This window comes from Scyliorhinus torazame, chromosome 3 (genome assembly GCF_047496885.1).
Source record: "Scyliorhinus torazame isolate Kashiwa2021f chromosome 3, sScyTor2.1, whole genome shotgun sequence".
Taxonomy (NCBI): domain Eukaryota; kingdom Metazoa; phylum Chordata; class Chondrichthyes; order Carcharhiniformes; family Scyliorhinidae; genus Scyliorhinus; species Scyliorhinus torazame.
This window is the reverse complement of record NC_092709.1, coordinates 365140478-365156161: the sequence shown is the minus strand read 5'-3', so window position 1 is coordinate 365156161 and position 15684 is coordinate 365140478.

Below are 15684 nucleotides of genomic sequence, written 5' to 3'. Positions count from 1 at the left end.
GTTTTTGGTGCTGATCGGAGCTCTGGTGTTTTTGGTGTTGATCGGAGCTCTCGTGTTTTTGGTGTTGTTCGGAGCTCTCGTGTTTTTGGTGTTGATCGGAGCTCTGGTGTTTTTGGTGTTGATCGGAACCATGGTGTTTTTGGTGTTGATCGGAGCTCTGGTGTTTTTGGTGTTGATCGGAGCTCTGGTGTTTTTGGTGTTGATCGGAGCTCTGGTGTTTTTGGTGCTGATCGGAGCTCTGGTGTTTTTGGTGTTGATCGAAGCTCTGGTGTTTTGGTGTTGATCGGAGATCTGGTGTTTTTGGTGCTGATCGGAGCTCTGGTGTTTTTGGTGTTGATCGGAGCTCTTGTGTTTTTGGTGCTGATCGGAGCTCTGGTGTTTTTGGTGTTGATCGAAGCTCTGGTGTTTTGGTGTTGATCGGAGATCTGGTGTTTTTGGTGTTCATCGGAGCTCTGGTGTTTTTGGTGCTGATCGGAGCTCTGGTGTTTTTGGTGTTGATCGGAGCTCTGGTGTTTTTGGTGCTGATCGGAGCTCTGGTGTTTTTGGTGTTGATCGGAGCTCTCGTGTTTTTGGTGTTGTTCGGAGCTCTGGTGTTTTTGGTGTTGATCGGAGCTCTGGTGTTTTTGGAGTTGATCGGAACTCTGGTGTTTTTGGTGTTGATCGGAGCTCTGGTGTTTTTGGTGTTGATCGGAGCTCTGGTGTTTTTGGTGCTGATCGGAGCTCTGGTGTTTTCGGTGCTGATCGGAGCTCTGGTGTTTTTGTGCTGATCGGAGCTCTGTTGTTTTTGGTGTTGATCGGAGCTCTGGTGTTTTTGGTGCTGATCGGAGCTCTGATGTTTTTGCTGTTGATCGGAGCTCTGGTGTTTTTGGTGTCGATCGGAGCTCTGGTGTTTTTGGTGTTGTTCGGAGCTCTGGTGTTTTTAGTGCTGATCGGAGCTCTGGTGTTTTCGGTGCTGATCGGAGCTCTGCTGTTTTTGGTGCTGATCGGAGTGCTGGTGTTTTTGGTGTTGATCGGAGCTCTGGTGTTTTTGGTGTTGATCGGAGCTCTGGTGTTTTTGGTGTTGATCGGAGCTCTGGTGTTTTTGGTGTCGATCGGAGCTCTGGAGTTTTTGGTGTTGTTCGGAGCTCTGGTGTTTTTAGTGCTGATCAGAGCTCTGGTGTTTTCGGTGCTGATCGGAGCTCTGGTGTTTTTGGTGCTGATCGGAGCTCTGCTGTTTTTGGTGCTGATCGGAGTGCTGGTGTTTTTGGTGTTGATCGGAGCTCTGGTGTTTTTGGTGTTGATCGGAGCTCTGGTGTTTTTGGTGTTGATCGGAGCTCTGGTGTTTTTGGTGTTGATCAGAGCTCTGGTGTTTTTTGTGCTGATCGGAGCTCTGGGGTTTTTGGTGCTGATCGTAGCTCTGGTGTTTTGGTGCTGATCGGCGCTCTGGTGTTTTTGGTGCTGATCGGAGCTCTGGTGTTTTTGGTGCTGATCGTAGCTCTGGTGTTTTTGGTGCTGATCGGAGCTCTGGTGTTTTTGGTGCTGATCAGAGCTCTGGTGTTTTTAGTGTTGATCGGAGCTCTGGTGTATTTGGTGCTGATCGGAGCTCTGGTGTTTTTGGTGTTGATCGGAGCCTGGTGTTTTTGGTGTTCATCGGAGCTCTGGTGTTTTTGGTGCTGATCGGAGCTCTGGTGTTTTTGGTGCTGATCGGAGCTCTGATGTTTTTGGTGCTGATCGGAGCTCTGGTGTTTTTGCTGTTGATCGGAGCTCTGGTGTTTTTGGTGTTGATCTGAGCTCTGGTGTTTTTGTGTTGATCGGAGCTCTGGTGTTTTTGGTGTTGATCGGAGCTCTGGTGTTTTTGGTGCTGATCGGAGCTCTGGTGTTTTTGGTGCTGATCGGAGCTCTGGTGTTTTTGGTGCTGATCGGAGATCTGGTGTTTTTGGTGCTGATCGTAGCTCTGGTGTTTTTGGTGCTTATCGGAGCTCTGGTGTTTTTGGTGCTGATCAGAACTCTGGCGTTTTTAGTGTTGATCGGAGCTCTTGTGTATTTGGTGCTGATCGGAGCTCTGGTATTTTTTGGTGTTGATCGGAGCCTGGTGTTTTTGGTGCTGATCGGAGTTCTGGTGTTTTTGGTGTTGATCGGAGCTCTAGTGTTTTTGGTGCTGATCGGAGCTCTGGTGTTTTTGGTGTTGATCGGAGCTCTGGTGTTTTTGGTGTTGATCGGAGCTCTGGTGTTTTTGGTGCTGATCGGAGCTCTGGTGTTTTTTGGTGTTGATCGGAGCCTGGTGTTTTTGGTGTTGATCGGAGCTCTGGTGTATTTGGTGTTGATCGGAGCTCTGGTGATTTTGGTGCTGATCGGAGCTCTGGTGATTTTGGTGTTAATTGGAGCGCTGGTGCTTTTGGTGCTGATTGGAGCTCTGGCGTTTTTGGTGTTGATCTGAGCTCTGGTGTTTTTGGTGTTGATCTTAGCTCTGGTGTTTTTGGTGTTGATCGGAGCTCTGTTGTTTTTGGTGCTGATCAGAGCTCTGGTGTTTTTGGTGTTGATCGGAGCTCTGGTGTTTTTTGTGCTGATCGGAGCTCTGGGGTTTTTGGTGCTGATCGGAGCTCTGGTGTTTTGGTGCTGATCGGCGCTCTGGTGTTTTTGGTGCTGATCGGAGCTCTGGTGTTTTTGGTGCTCATCGTAGCTCTGGTGTTTTTGGTGCTGATCGGAGCTCTGGTGTTTTTGGTGCTGATCAGAGCTCTGGTGTTTTTGGTGTTGATCGGAGCTCTGGTGATTTTGGTGTTGATCGGAGCTCTGGTGTTTTTGTGTTGATCGGAGCTCTGGTGTTTTTGGTGTTGATCGGAGCTCTGGTGTTTTTGGTGCTGATCGGAGCTCTGGTATTTTTGGTGCTGATCGGAGCTCTGGTGTTTTTGATGCTGATCGGAGCTCTGGTGTTTTTCGTGTTGATCGGAGCTCTGGTGTTTTTGGTGCTGATCGGAGCTCTGGTGTTTTTGGTGTTGATCGGAGCTCTGGTGTTTTTGGTGCTGATCGGAGCTCTGGTATTTTTGGTGCTGATCGGAGCTCTGGTGTTTTTGGTGTTGATCGGAGCTCTGGTGTTTTTTGTGCTGATCGGAGCTCTGGGGTTTTTGGTGCTGATCGGAGCTCTGGTGTTTTGGTGCTGATCGGCGCTCTGGTGTTTTTGGTGCTGATCGGAGCTCTGGTGTTTTTGGTGCTGATCGTAGCTCTGGTGTTTTTGGTGCTGATCGGAGCTCTGGTGTTTTTGGTGCTGATCAGAGCTCTGGTGTTTTTGGTGTTGATCGGAGCTCTGGTGATTTTGGTGTTGATCGGAGCTCTGGTGTTTTTGTGTTGATCGGAGCTCTGGTGTTTTTGGTGTTGATCGGAGCTCTGGTGTTTTTGGTGCTGATCGGAGCTCTGGTATTTTTGGTGCTGATCGGAGCTCTGGTGTTTTTAGTGCTGATCGGAGCTCTGGTGTTTTTCGTGTTGATCGGAGCTCTGGTGTTTTGGTGCTGATCGGAGCTCTGGTGTTTTTGGTGCTGATCGGAGCTCTGGTGCTTTTGGTGTTGATCGGAGCTCTGGTGTTTTTGGTGCTGATCGGAGCTCTGGTGTTTTTGGTGCTGATCGGAGCTCTGGTGTTTTTGGTGCAGATCAGATCTCTGGTGTTTTTGGTGCTGATCGGAGCTCTGGTGTTTTTGGTGTTGATCGGATCTCTGGTGTTTTTGGTGCTGATCGGAGCTCTGGTGTTTTTGGTGCTGGTCGGAGCTCTGGTGTTTTTGGTGCAGATCAGATCGCTGGTGTTTTTGGTGCTGATCGGAGCTCTGGTGTTTTTGGTGTTGATTGGAGCTCTGGTGTTTTTGGTGCTGATCGGAGCTCTGGTGTTTTTGGTGCTGATTGGAGCTCTGGTGTTTTTGGTGTTGATCGGAGCTCTGGTGTTTTTGGTGCTGATCGGAGCTCTGGTGTTTTTGGTGTTGATCGGAGCCTGGTGTTTTTGGTGTTGTTCGGAGCTCTGGTGTTTTTGGTGCTGATCGGAGCTCTGGTGTTTTTGGTGATGATCGGAGTGCTGGTGTTTTTGGTGCTGATCAGAGCTCTGGTGTTTTTGGTGCTGATCGGAGCTCTGGTGTTTTTCGTGTAGATCGGAGCTCTGGTGTTTTTGGTGCTGATCGGAGCTCTGTTGTTATTGGTGCTCATCGGAGCTCTGGTGTTTTTGGTGCTGATCGGAGCTCTGGTGTTTTTGGTGCTGATCGTAGCTCTGGTGTTTTTGGTGCTGATCGGAGCTCTGGTGTTTTTGGTGCAGATCGGAGCTCTGGTGCTTTTTGTGTTGATTGGAGCTCTGGTGTTTTTGGTGCTGATCGGAGCTCTGGTGTTTTTGGTGTTGATCGGAGCTCTGGTGTTTTTGGTGTAGATCAGAGCTCTGGTGTTTTTAGTGTTGATCGGAGCTCTGGTGTTTTTGGTGTTGATCAGAGCTCTGGTGTTTATGGTGTTGATCGGAGCTCTGGAGTTTTTGGTGCTGATCGGAGCTCTGGTGTTTTTTTTTGTGTTGATCGGAGCTCTGGTGTATTTGGTGTTGATCAGAGCTCTGGTGTTTTTGTGTTGATAGGAGCTCTGGTGTTGATCGGAGCTCTGGTGTTTTTGGTGCTGATCGGAGCTCTGGTATTTTTGGTGCTGATCGGAGCTCTGGTGTTTTTGGTGTTGATCGGAGCTCTGGTGTTTTTGGTGTTGTTCGGAGCTCTGGTGTTTTTGGTGCTGATCGGAGCTCTGGTGTTTTTGGTGTTGTTCGGAGCTCTGGTGTTTTTGTGCTGAACGGAGCTCTGGTGTTTTTGGTGCTGATCGGAGCTCTGGTGTTTTTGTGCTGATCGGAGCTCTGGTGTTTTGGGTGCTGATCGGAGCTCTGGTGTTTTTGGTGCTGATCGGAGCTCTGGTGTTTTTGGTGTTGATCGGAGCTCTGGTGTTTTTGTGCTGAACGGAGCTCTGGTGTTTTTGGTGCTGATCGGAGCTCTGGTGTTTTGGTGCTGATCGGAGCTCTGGTGTTTTGGGTGCTGATCGGAGCTCTGGTGTTTTTTGTGATGATCGGAGCTCTGGTCTTTTTGTGCTGATCGGAGCTCTGGTGTTTTTGGTGTTGATCAGAGCTCTGGTGTTTTTGGTGCTGATCGGAGCTCTGGTGTTTTTGGTGCTGATCGGAGCTCTGGTGTTTTTGGTGCTGATCAGAGCTCTGGTGTTTTTGGTGTTGATCGGAGCTCTGGTGTTTTTGGTGTTGATCGGAGCTCTGGGGTATTTAGTGTTGATCGGAGCTCTGGTGTTTTGGTGCTGATCGGAGCTCTGGTGTTTTTGGTGCTGATCGGAGCTCTGGTGCTTTTGGTGTTGATCGGAGCTCTGGTGTTTTTGGTGCTGATCGGAGCTCTGGTGTTTTTGGTGCTGATCGGAGCTCTGGTGTTTTTGGTGCAGATCAGATAGCTGGTGTTTTTGGTGCTCATCGGAGCTCTGGTGTTTTTGGTGTTGATCGGAGCTCTGGTGTTTTTGGTGCTGATCGGAGCTCTGGTGTTTTTGGTGCTGATCGGAGCTCTGGTGTTTTTGGTGTTGATCGGAGCTCTGGTGTTTTTGGTGCTGATCGGAGCTCTGGTGTTTTTGGTGTTGATCGGAGCCTGGTGTTTATGGTGTTGATCGGAGCTCTGGTGTTTTTGGTGCTGATCGGAGCTCTGGTGTTTTTGGTGCTGATCGGAGCTCTGGTGTTTTTAGTGTTGATCGGAGCTCTGGTGTTTTGGTGCTGATCGGAGCTCTGGTGTTTTTGGTGCTGATCGGAGCTCTGGTGCTTTTGGTGTTGATCGGAGCTCTGGTGTTTTTGGTGCTGATCGGAGCTCTGGTGTTTTTGGTGCTGATCGGAGCTCTGGTGTTTTTGGTGCAGATCAGATCTCTGGTGTTTTTGGTGCTGATCGGAGCTCTGGTGTTTTTGGTGTTGATCGGAGCTCTGGTGTTTTTGGTGCTGATCGGAGCTCTGGTGTTTTTGGTGCTGATCGGAGCTCTGGTGTTTTTGGTGCAGATCAGATCGCTGGTGTTTTTGGTGCTGATCGGAGCTCTGGTGTTTTTGGTGTTGATCGGAGCTCTGGTGTTTTTGGTGCTGATCGGAGCTCTGGTGTTTTTGGTGCTGATTGGAGCTCTGGTGTTTTTGGTGTTGATCGGAGCTCTGGTGTTTTTGGTGCTGATCGGAGCTCTGGTGTTTTTGGTGTTGATCGGAGCCTGGTGTTTTTGGTGTTGATCGGAGCTCTGGTGTTTTTGGTGCTGATCGGAGCTCTGGTGTTTTTGGTGATGATCGGAGTGCTGGTGTTTTTGGTGCTGATCAGAGCTCTGGTGTTTTTGGTGCTGATCGGAGCTCTGGTGTTTTTCGTGTAGATCGGAGCTCTGGTGTTTTTGGTGCTGATCGGAGCTCTGGTGTTATTGGTGCTCATCGGAGCTCTGGTGTTTTTGGTGCTGATCGGAGCTCTGGTGTTTTTGGTGCTGATCGTAGCTCTGGTGTTTTTGGTGCTGATCGGAGCACTGGTGTTTTTGGTGCAGATCGGAGCTCTGGTGTTTTTTGTGTTGATCGGAGCTCTGGTGTTTTTGGTGCTGATCGGAGCTCTGGTGTTTTTGGTGTTGATCGGAGCTCTGGTGTTTTTGGTGTAGATCAGAGCTCTGGTGTTTTTAGTGTTGATCGGAGCTCTGGTGTTTTTGGTGTTGATCAGAGCTCTGGTGTTTATGGTGTTGATCGGAGCTCTGGAGTTTTTGCTGCTGATCGGAGCTCTGGTGTTTTTGGTGTTGTTCGGAGCTCTGGTGTTTTTGTGCTGAACGGAGCTCTGGTGTTTTTGGTGCTGATCGGAGCTCTGGTGTTTTTGTGCTGATCGGAGTTCTGGTGTTTTGGGTGCTGATCGGAGCTCTGGTGTTTTTGGTGCTGATCGGAGCTCTGGTGTTTTTGGTGTTGATCGGAGCTCTGGTGTTTTTGTGCTGAACGGAGCTCTGGTGTTTTTGGTGCTGATCGGAGCTCTGGTGTTTTGGTGCTGATCGGAGCTCTGGTGTTTTGGGTGCTGATCGGAGCTCTGGTGTTTTTTGTGATGATCGGAGCTCTGGTGTTTTTGGTGCTGATCAGAGCTCAGCTGTTTTTGGTGCTGATCGGAGCTCTGGTGTTTTTGGTGCTGATCAGAGCTCAGGTGTTTTGGTGTTGATCGGAGCTCTGGTGTTTTTGGTGTTGATCGGATCTCTGGTGTTTTTGGTGCTGATCGGAGCTCTGGTGTTTTTGGTGCTGATCGGAGCTCTGGTGTTTTTGGTGCTGATCGGAGCTCTGGTGTTTTTGGTGCTGATCGGAGTGCTGGTGTTTTTGGTGTTGATCGGAGCTCTGGTGTTTTTGTGTTGATCGGAGCTCTGGTGTTTGTGGTGCTGATCGGAGCTTTGGTGTTTTTGGTGTTGATCGGAGCTCTGGTGTTTTTGGTGTTGATCGGAGCTCTGGTGTTTTTGGTGTTGATCGGAGCTCTGGTGTTTTTGGTGTTGATCGGAGCTCTGGTGTTTTTGGTGCTGATCGGAGCTCTGGTGTTTTTGGTGCTGATCGGAGCTCTGGTGTTTTTGGTGCTGATCGGAGCTCTGGTGTTTTTGGTGCTGATCGGAGCTCTGGTGTTTTTGGTGTTGATCGGAGCTCTGGTGTTTTTGGTGTAGATCAGAGCTCTGGTGTTTTTAGTGTTGATCGGAGCTCTGGTGTTTTTGGTGTTGATCAGAGCTCTGGTGTTTATGGTGTTGATCGGAGCTCTGGAGTTTTTGCTGCTGATCGGAGCTCTGGTGTTTTTGGTGTTGTTCGGAGCTCTGGTGTTTTTGTGCTGAACGGAGCTCTGGTGTTTTTGGTGCTGATCGGAGCTCTGGTGTTTTTGTGCTGATCGGAGTTCTGGTGTTTTGGGTGCTGATCGGAGCTCTGGTGTTTTTGGTGCTGATCGGAGCTCTGGTGTTTTTGGTGTTGATCGGAGCTCTGGTGTTTTTGTGCTGAACGGAGCTCTGGTGCTTTTGGTGCTGATCGGAGCTCTGGTGTTTTGGTGCTGATCGGAGCTCTGGTGTTTTGGGTGCTGATCGGAGCTCTGGTGTTTTTTGTGATGATCGGAGCTCTGGTGTTTTTGGTGCTGATCAGAGCTCAGCTGTTTTTGGTGCTGATCGGAGCTCTGGTGTTTTTGGTGCTGATCAGAGCTCAGGTGTTTTGGTGTTGATCGGAGCTCTGGTGTTTTTGGTGTTGATCGGATCTCTGGTGTTTTTGGTGCTGATCGGAGCTCTGGTGTTTTTGGTGCTGATCGGAGCTCTGGTGTTTTTGGTGCTGATCGGAGCTCTGGTGTTTTTGGTGCTGATCGGAGTGCTGGTGTTTTTGGTGTTGATCGGAGCTCTGGTGTTTTTGTGTTGATCGGAGCTCTGGTGTTTGTGGTGCTGATCGGAGCTTTGGTGTTTTTGGTGTTGATCGGAGCTCTGGTGTTTTTGGTGTTGATCGGAGCTCTGGTGTTTTTGGTGTTGATCGGAGCTCTGGTGTTTTTGGTGTTGATCGGAGCTCTGGTGTTTTTGGTGCTGATCGGAGCTCTGGTGTTTTTGGTGCTGATCGGAGCTCTGGTGTTTTTGGTGCTGATCGGAGCTCTGGTGTTTTTGGTGTTGATCGGAGCTCTTGTGTTTTTGGTGTTGATCGGAGCTCTGGTGTTTTCCGTGCTGATCGGAGCTCTGGTGTTTTTGGTGCTGATCAGAGCTCTGGTGTTTTTGGTGCTGATAGGAGCTCTGGTGTTTTTGGTGTTGATCGTAGCTCTGGTGTATTTGGTGCTGATCGGAGCTCTGGTGTTTTTGGTGCTGATCGGAGCTCTGGTGTTTTTGATGCTGATCGGAGCTCTGGTCTTTTTGTGCTGATCGGAGCTCTGGTGTTTTTGGTGCTGATCGGAGCTCTGGTGTTTTTGGTGCTGATCGGAGCTCTGGTGTTTTTGGTGCTGATCAGAGCTCTGGTGTTTTTGGTGTTGATCGGAGCTCTGGTGTTTTTGGTGTTGATCGGAGCTCTGGTGTTTTTAGTGTTGATCGGAGCTCTGGTGTTTTGGTGCTGATCGGAGCTCTGGTGTTTTTGGTGCTGATCGGAGCTCTGGTGCTTTTGGTGTTGATCGGAGCTCTGGTGTTTTTGGTGCTGATCGGAGCTCTGGTGTTTTTGGTGCTGATCGGAGCTCTGGTGTTTTTGGTGCAGATCGGAGCTCTGGTGTTTTTGGTGCTGATCGGAGCTCTGGTGCTTTTGGTGTTGATCGGAGCTCTGGTGTTTTTGGTGCTGATCGGAGCTCTGGTGCTTTTGGTGTTGATCGGAGCTCTGGTGTTTTTGGTGCTGATCGGAGCTCTGGTGTTTTTGGTGTTGATCGGAGCTCTGGTGTTTTTGGTGCTGATCGGAGCTCTGGTGTTTTTGGTGCTGATCGGAGCTCTGGTGTTTTTGGTGTTGATCGGAGCTCTGGTGTTTTTGGTGCTGATCGGAGCTCTGGTGTTTTTGGTGTTGATCGGAGCCTGGTGTTTATGGTGTTGATCGGAGCTCTGGTGTTTTTGGTGTTGATCGGAGCTCTGGTGTTTTTGGTGCCGAGCGGAGCTCTGGTGTTTTGGTGCTGATCGGAGCTCTGGTGTTTTTAGTGTTGATCGGAGCTCTGGTGTTTTGGTGCTGATCGGAGCTCTGGTGTTTTTGGTGCTGATCGGAGCTCTGGTGCTTTTGGTGCTGATCGGAGCTCTGGTGTTTTTGGTGCTGATCGGAGCTCTGGTGTTTTTGGTGCAGATCAGATCGCTGGTGTTTTTGGTGCTGATCGGAGCTCTGGTGTTTTTGGTGTTGATCGGAGCTCTGGTGTTCTTGGTGCTGATCGGAGCTCTGGTGTTTTTGGTGCTGATTGGAGCTCTGGTGTTTTTGGTGTTGATCGGAGCTCTGGTGTTTTTGGTGCTGATCGGAGCTCTGGTGTTTTTGGTGTAGATCGGAGCTCTGGTGTTTTTTGTGTTGATCGGAGCTCTGGTGTTTTTGGTGCTGATCGGAGCTCTGGTGTTTTTGGTGTTGATCGGAGCTCTGGTGTTTTTGGTGTAGATCAGAGCTCTGGTGTTTTTAGTGTTGATCGGAGCTCTGGTGTTTTTGGTGTTGATCAGAGCTCTGGTGTTTATGGTGCTGATCGGAGCTCTGGTGTTTTTTTTGTGTTGATCGGAGCTCTGGTGTTTTGGATGCTGATCGGAGCTCTGGTGTTGATCGGAGCTCTGGTGTTTTTGGTGCTGATCGGAGCTCTGGTATTTTTGGTGCTGATCGGAGCTCTGGTGTTTTTGGTGTTGATCGGAGCTCTGGTGTTTTTGGTGTTGTTCGGAGCTCTGGTGTTTTTGGTGCTGATCGGAGCTCTGGTGTTTTTGGTGTTGTTCGGAGCTCTGGTGTTTTTGGTGCTGATCGGAGCTCTGGTGTTTTTGTGCTGATCGGAGCTCTGGTGTTTTGGGTGCTGATCGGAGCTCTGGTGTTTTTGTGATGATCGGAGCTCTGGTGTTTTTGTGTTGATCGGAGCTCTGGTGTTTTTGGTGCTGATCAGAGCTCAGGTGTTTTTGGTGCTCATCGGAGCTCTGGTGTTTTTGGTGCTGATCAGAGCTCAGGTGTTTTTGGTGCTGATCGGAGCTCTGGTGTTTTTGGTGCTGATCGGAGCTCTGGTGTTTGTGGTGCTGATCGGAGCTTTGGTGTTTTTGGTGTTGATCGGAGCTCTGGTGTTTTTGGTGTTGATCGGAGCTCTGGTGTATTTGGTGCTGATCGGAGCTTTGGTGTTTTTGGTGCTGATCGGAGCTCTGGTGTTTGTGGTGCTGATCGGAGCTTTGGTGTTTTTGGTGTTGATCAGAGCTCAGGTGTTTTTGGTGCTGATCGGAGCTCTGGTGTTTTTGGTTCTGATAGGAGCTCTGGTGTTTTTGATGTTGATCGGAGCTCTGGTGTATTTGGTGCTGATCGGAGCTCTGGTGTTTTTGGTGCTGATCGGCGCACTGGTGTTTTTGGTGTTCATCGGAGCTCTGGTCTTTTTGTGCTGATCGGAGCTCTGGTGTTTTTAGTGTTGATCGGAGCTCTGGTGTTTTTGGTGTTGATCGGAGCTCTGGTGTTTTTAGTGTTGATCGGAGCTCTGGTGTTTTGGTGCTGATCGGAGCTCTGGTGTTTTTGGTGCTGATCGGAGCTCTGGTGCTTTTGGTGTTGATCGGAGCTCTGGTGTTTTTGGTGCTGATCGGAGCTCTGGTGTTTTTGGTGCTGATCGGAGCTCTGGTGTTTTTGGTGCAGATCAGATAGCTGGTGTTTTTGGTGCTGATCGGAGCTCTGGTGTTTTTGGTGTTGATCGGAGCTCTGGTGTTTTTGGTGCTGATCGGAGCTCTGGTGTTTTTGGTGCTGATCGGAGCTCTGGTGTTTTTGGTGTTGATCGGAGCTCTGGTGTTTTTGGTGCTGATCGGAGCTCTGGTGTTTTTGGTGTTGATCGGAGCCTGGTGTTTATGGTGTTGATCGGAGCTCTGGTGTTTTTGGTGCTGATCGGAGCTCTGGTGTTTTTGGTGCTGATCGGAGCTCTGGTGTTTTTGGTGCTGATCGGAGCTCTGGTGTTTTTAGTGTTGATCGGAGCTCTGGTGTTTTGGTGCTGATCGGAGCTCTGGTGTTTTTGGTGCTGATCGGAGCTCTGGTGCTTTTGGTGTTGATCGGAGCTCTGGTGTTTTTGGTGCTGATCGGAGCTCTGGTGTTTTTGGTGCTGATCGGAGCTCTGGTGTTTTTGGTGCAGATTGGAGCTCTGGTGTTTTTGGTGTTGATCGGAGCTCTGGTGTTTTTGGTGCTGATCGGAGCTCTGGTGTTTTTGGTGTTGATCGGAGCCTGGTGTTTTTGGTGTTGATCGGAGCTCTGGTGTTTTTGGTGTTGATCGGAGCTCTGGTGTTTTTGGTGATGATCGGAGTGCTGGTGTTTTTGGTGCTGATCAGAGCTCTGGTGTTTTTGGTGCTGATCGGAGCTCTGGTGTTTTTCGTGTAGATCGGAGCTCTGGTGTTTTTGGTGTTGATCGGAGTTCTGGTGTTTTTGGTGTTGATCGGAGCTCTGGTGTTTTTAGTGTTGATCGGAGCTCTGGTGTTTTGGTGCTGATCGGAGCTCTGGTGTTTTTGGTGCTGATCGGAGCTCTGGTGCTTTTGGTGTTGATCGGAGCTCTGGTGTTTTTGGTGCTGATCGGAGCTCTGGTGTTTTTGGTGCTGATCGGAGCTCTGGTGTTTTTGGTGCAGATCAGATAGCTGGTGTTTTTGGTGCTGATCGGAGCTCTGGTGTTTTTGGTGTTGATCGGAGCTCTGGTGTTTTTGGTGCTGATCGGAGCTCGGGTGTTTTTGGTGCTGATCGGAGCTCTGGTGTTTTTGGTGTTGATCGGAGCTCTGGTGTTTTTGGTGTTGATCGGAGCCTGGTGTTTTTGGTGTTGATCGGAGCTCTGGTGTTTTTGGTGCTGATCGGAGCTCTGGTGTTTTTGGTGCAGATCAGATCGCTGGTGTTTTTGGTGCTGATCGGAGCTCTGGTGTTTTTGGTGTTGATCGGAGCTCTGGTGTTTTTGGTGCTGATCGGAGCTCTGGTGTTTTTGGTGCTGATTGGAGCTCTGGTGTTTTTGGTGTTGATCGGAGCTCTGGTGTTTTTGGTGCTGATCGGAGCTCTGGTGTTTTTGGTGTTGATCGGAGCCTGGTGTTTTTGGTGTTGATCGGAGCTCTGGTGTTTTTGGTGCTGATCGGAGCTCTGGTGTTTTTGGTGATGATCGGAGTGCTGGTGTTTTTGGTGCTGATCAGAGCTCTGGTGTTTTTGGTGCTGATCGGAGCTCTGGTGTTTTTCGTGTTGATCGGAGCTCTGGTGTTTTTGGTGCTGATCGGAGCTCTGGTGTTTTTGGTGTTGATCGGAGCTCTGGTGTTTTTGGTGCTGATCGGAGCTCTGGTATTTTTGGTGCTGATCGGAGCTCTGGTGTTTTTGGTGTTGATCGGAGCTCTGGTGTTTTTTGTGCTGATCGGAGCTCTGGGGTTTTTGGTGCTGATCGGAGCTCTGGTGTTTTGGTGCTGATCGGCGCTCTGGTGTTTTTGGTGCTGATCGGAGCTCTGGTGTTTTTGGTGCTGATAGTAGCTCTGGTGTTTTTGGTGCTGATCGGAGCTCTGGTGTTTTTGGTGCTGATCAGAGCTCTGGTGTTTTTGGTGTTGATCGGAGCTCTGGTGATTTTGGTGTTGATCGGAGCTCTGGTGTTTTTGTGTTGATCGGAGCTCTGGTGTTTTTGGTGTTGATCGGAGCTCTGGTGTTTTTGGTGCTGATCGGAGCTCTGGTATTTTTGGTGCTGATCGGAGCTCTGGTGTTTTTAGTGCTGATCGGAGCTCTGGTGTTTTTCGTGTTGATCGGAGCTCTGGTGTTTTGGTGCTGATCGGAGCTCTGGTGTTTTTGGTGCTGATCGGAGCTCTGGTGCTTTTGGTGTTGATCGGAGCTCTGGTGTTTTTGGTGCTGATCGGAGCTCTGGTGTTTTTGGTGCTGATCGGAGCTCTGGTGTTTTTGGTGCAGATCAGATCTCTGGTGTTTTTGGTGCTGATCGGAGCTCTGGTGTTTTTGGTGTTGATCGGATCTCTGGTGTTTTTGGTGCTGATCGGAGCTCTGGTGTTTTTGGTGCTGGTCGGAGCTCTGGTGTTTTTGGTGCAGATCAGATCGCTGGTGTTTTTGGTGCTGATCGGAGCTCTGGTGTTTTTGGTGTTGATCGGAGCTCTGGTGTTTTTGGTGCTGATCGGAGCTCTGGTGTTTTTGGTGCTGATTGGAGCTCTGGTGTTTTTGGTGTTGATCGGAGCTCTGGTGTTTTTGGTGCTGATCGGAGCTCTGGTGTTTTTGGTGTTGATCGGAGCCTGGTGTTTTTGGTGTTGTTCGGAGCTCTGGTGTTTTTGGTGCTGATCGGAGCTCTGGTGTTTTTGGTGATGATCGGAGTGCTGGTGTTTTTGGTGCTGATCAGAGCTCTGGTGTTTTTGGTGCTGATCGGAGCTCTGGTGTTTTTCGTGTAGATCGGAGCTCTGGTGTTTTTGGTGCTGATCGGAGCTCTGTTGTTATTGGTGCTCATCGGAGCTCTGGTGTTTTTGGTGCTGATCGGAGCTCTGGTGTTTTTGGTGCTGATCGTAGCTCTGGTGTTTTTGGTGCTGATCGGAGCCCTGGTGTTTTTGGTGCAGATCGGAGCTCTGGTGCTTTTTGTGTTGATTGGAGCTCTGGTGTTTTTGGTGCTGATCGGAGCTCTGGTGTTTTTGGTGTTGATCGGAGCTCTGGTGTTTTTGGTGTAGATCAGAGCTCTGGTGTTTTTAGTGTTGATCGGAGCTCTGGTGTTTTTGGTGTTGATCAGAGCTCTGGTGTTTATGGTGTTGATCGGAGCTCTGGAGTTTTTGGTGCTGATCGGAGCTCTGGTGTTTTTTTTTGTGTTGATCGGAGCTCTGGTGTATTTGGTTTTGATCAGAGCTCTGGTGTTTTTGTGTTGATAGGAGCTCTGGTGTTGATCGGAGCTCTGGTGTTTTTGGTGCTGATCGGAGCTCTGGTATTTTTGGTGCTGATCGGAGCTCTGGTGTTTTTGGTGTTGATCGGAGCTCTGGTGTTTTTGGTGTTGTTCGGAGCTCTGGTGTTTTTGGTGCTGATCGGAGCTCTGGTGTTTTGGGTGTTGTTCGGAGCTCTGGTGTTTTTGTGCTGAACGGAGCTCTGGTGTTTTTGGTGCTGATCGGAGCTCTGGTGTTTTTGTGCTGATCGGAGCTCTGGTGTTTTGGGTGCTGATCGGAGCTCTGGTGTTTTTGGTGCTGATCGGAGCTCTGGTGTTTTTGGTGTTGATCGGAGCTCTGGTGTTTTTGTGCTGAACGGAGCTCTGGTGTTTTTGGTGCTGATCGGAGCTCTGGTGTTTTGGTGCTGATCGGAGCTCTGGTGTTTTGGGTGCTGATCGGAGCTCTGGTGTTTTTTGTGATGATCGGAGCTCTGGTCTTTTTGTGCTGATCGGAGCTCTGGTGTTTTTGGTGTTGATCAGAGCTCTGGTGTTTTTGGTGCTGATCGGAGCTCTGGTGTTTTTGGTGCTGATCGGAGCTCTGGTGTTTTTGGTGCTGATCAGAGCTCTGGTGTTTTTGGTGTTGATCGGAGCTCTGGTGTTTTTGGTGTTGATCGGAGCTCTGGGGTATTTAGTGTTGATCGGAGCTCTGGTGTTTTGGTGCTGATCGGAGCTCTGGTGTTTTTGGTGCTGATCGGAGCTCTGGTGCTTTTGGTGTTGATCGGAGCTCTGGTGTTTTTGGTGCTGATCGGAGCTCTGGTGTTTTTGGTGCTGATCGGAGCTCTGGTGTTTTTGGTGCAGATCAGATAGCTGGTGTTTTTGGTGCTGATCGGAGCTCTGGTGTTTTTGGTGTTGATCGGAGCTCTGGTGTTTTTGGTGCTGATCGGAGCTCTGGTGTTTTTGGTGCTGATCGGAGCTCTGGTGTTTTTGGTGTTGATCGGAGCTCTGGTGTTTTTGGTGCTGATCGGAGCTCTGGTGTTTTTGGTGTTGATCGGAGCCTGGTGTTTATGGTGTTGATCGGAGCTCTGGTGTTTTTGGTGCTGATCGGAGCTCTGGTGTTTTTGGTGCTGATCGGAGCTCTGGTGTTTTTGGTGCTGATCGGAGCTCTGGTGTTTTTAGTGTTGATCGGAGCTCTGGTGTTTTGGTGCTGATCGGAGCTCTGGTGTTTTTGGTGCTGATCGGAGCTCTG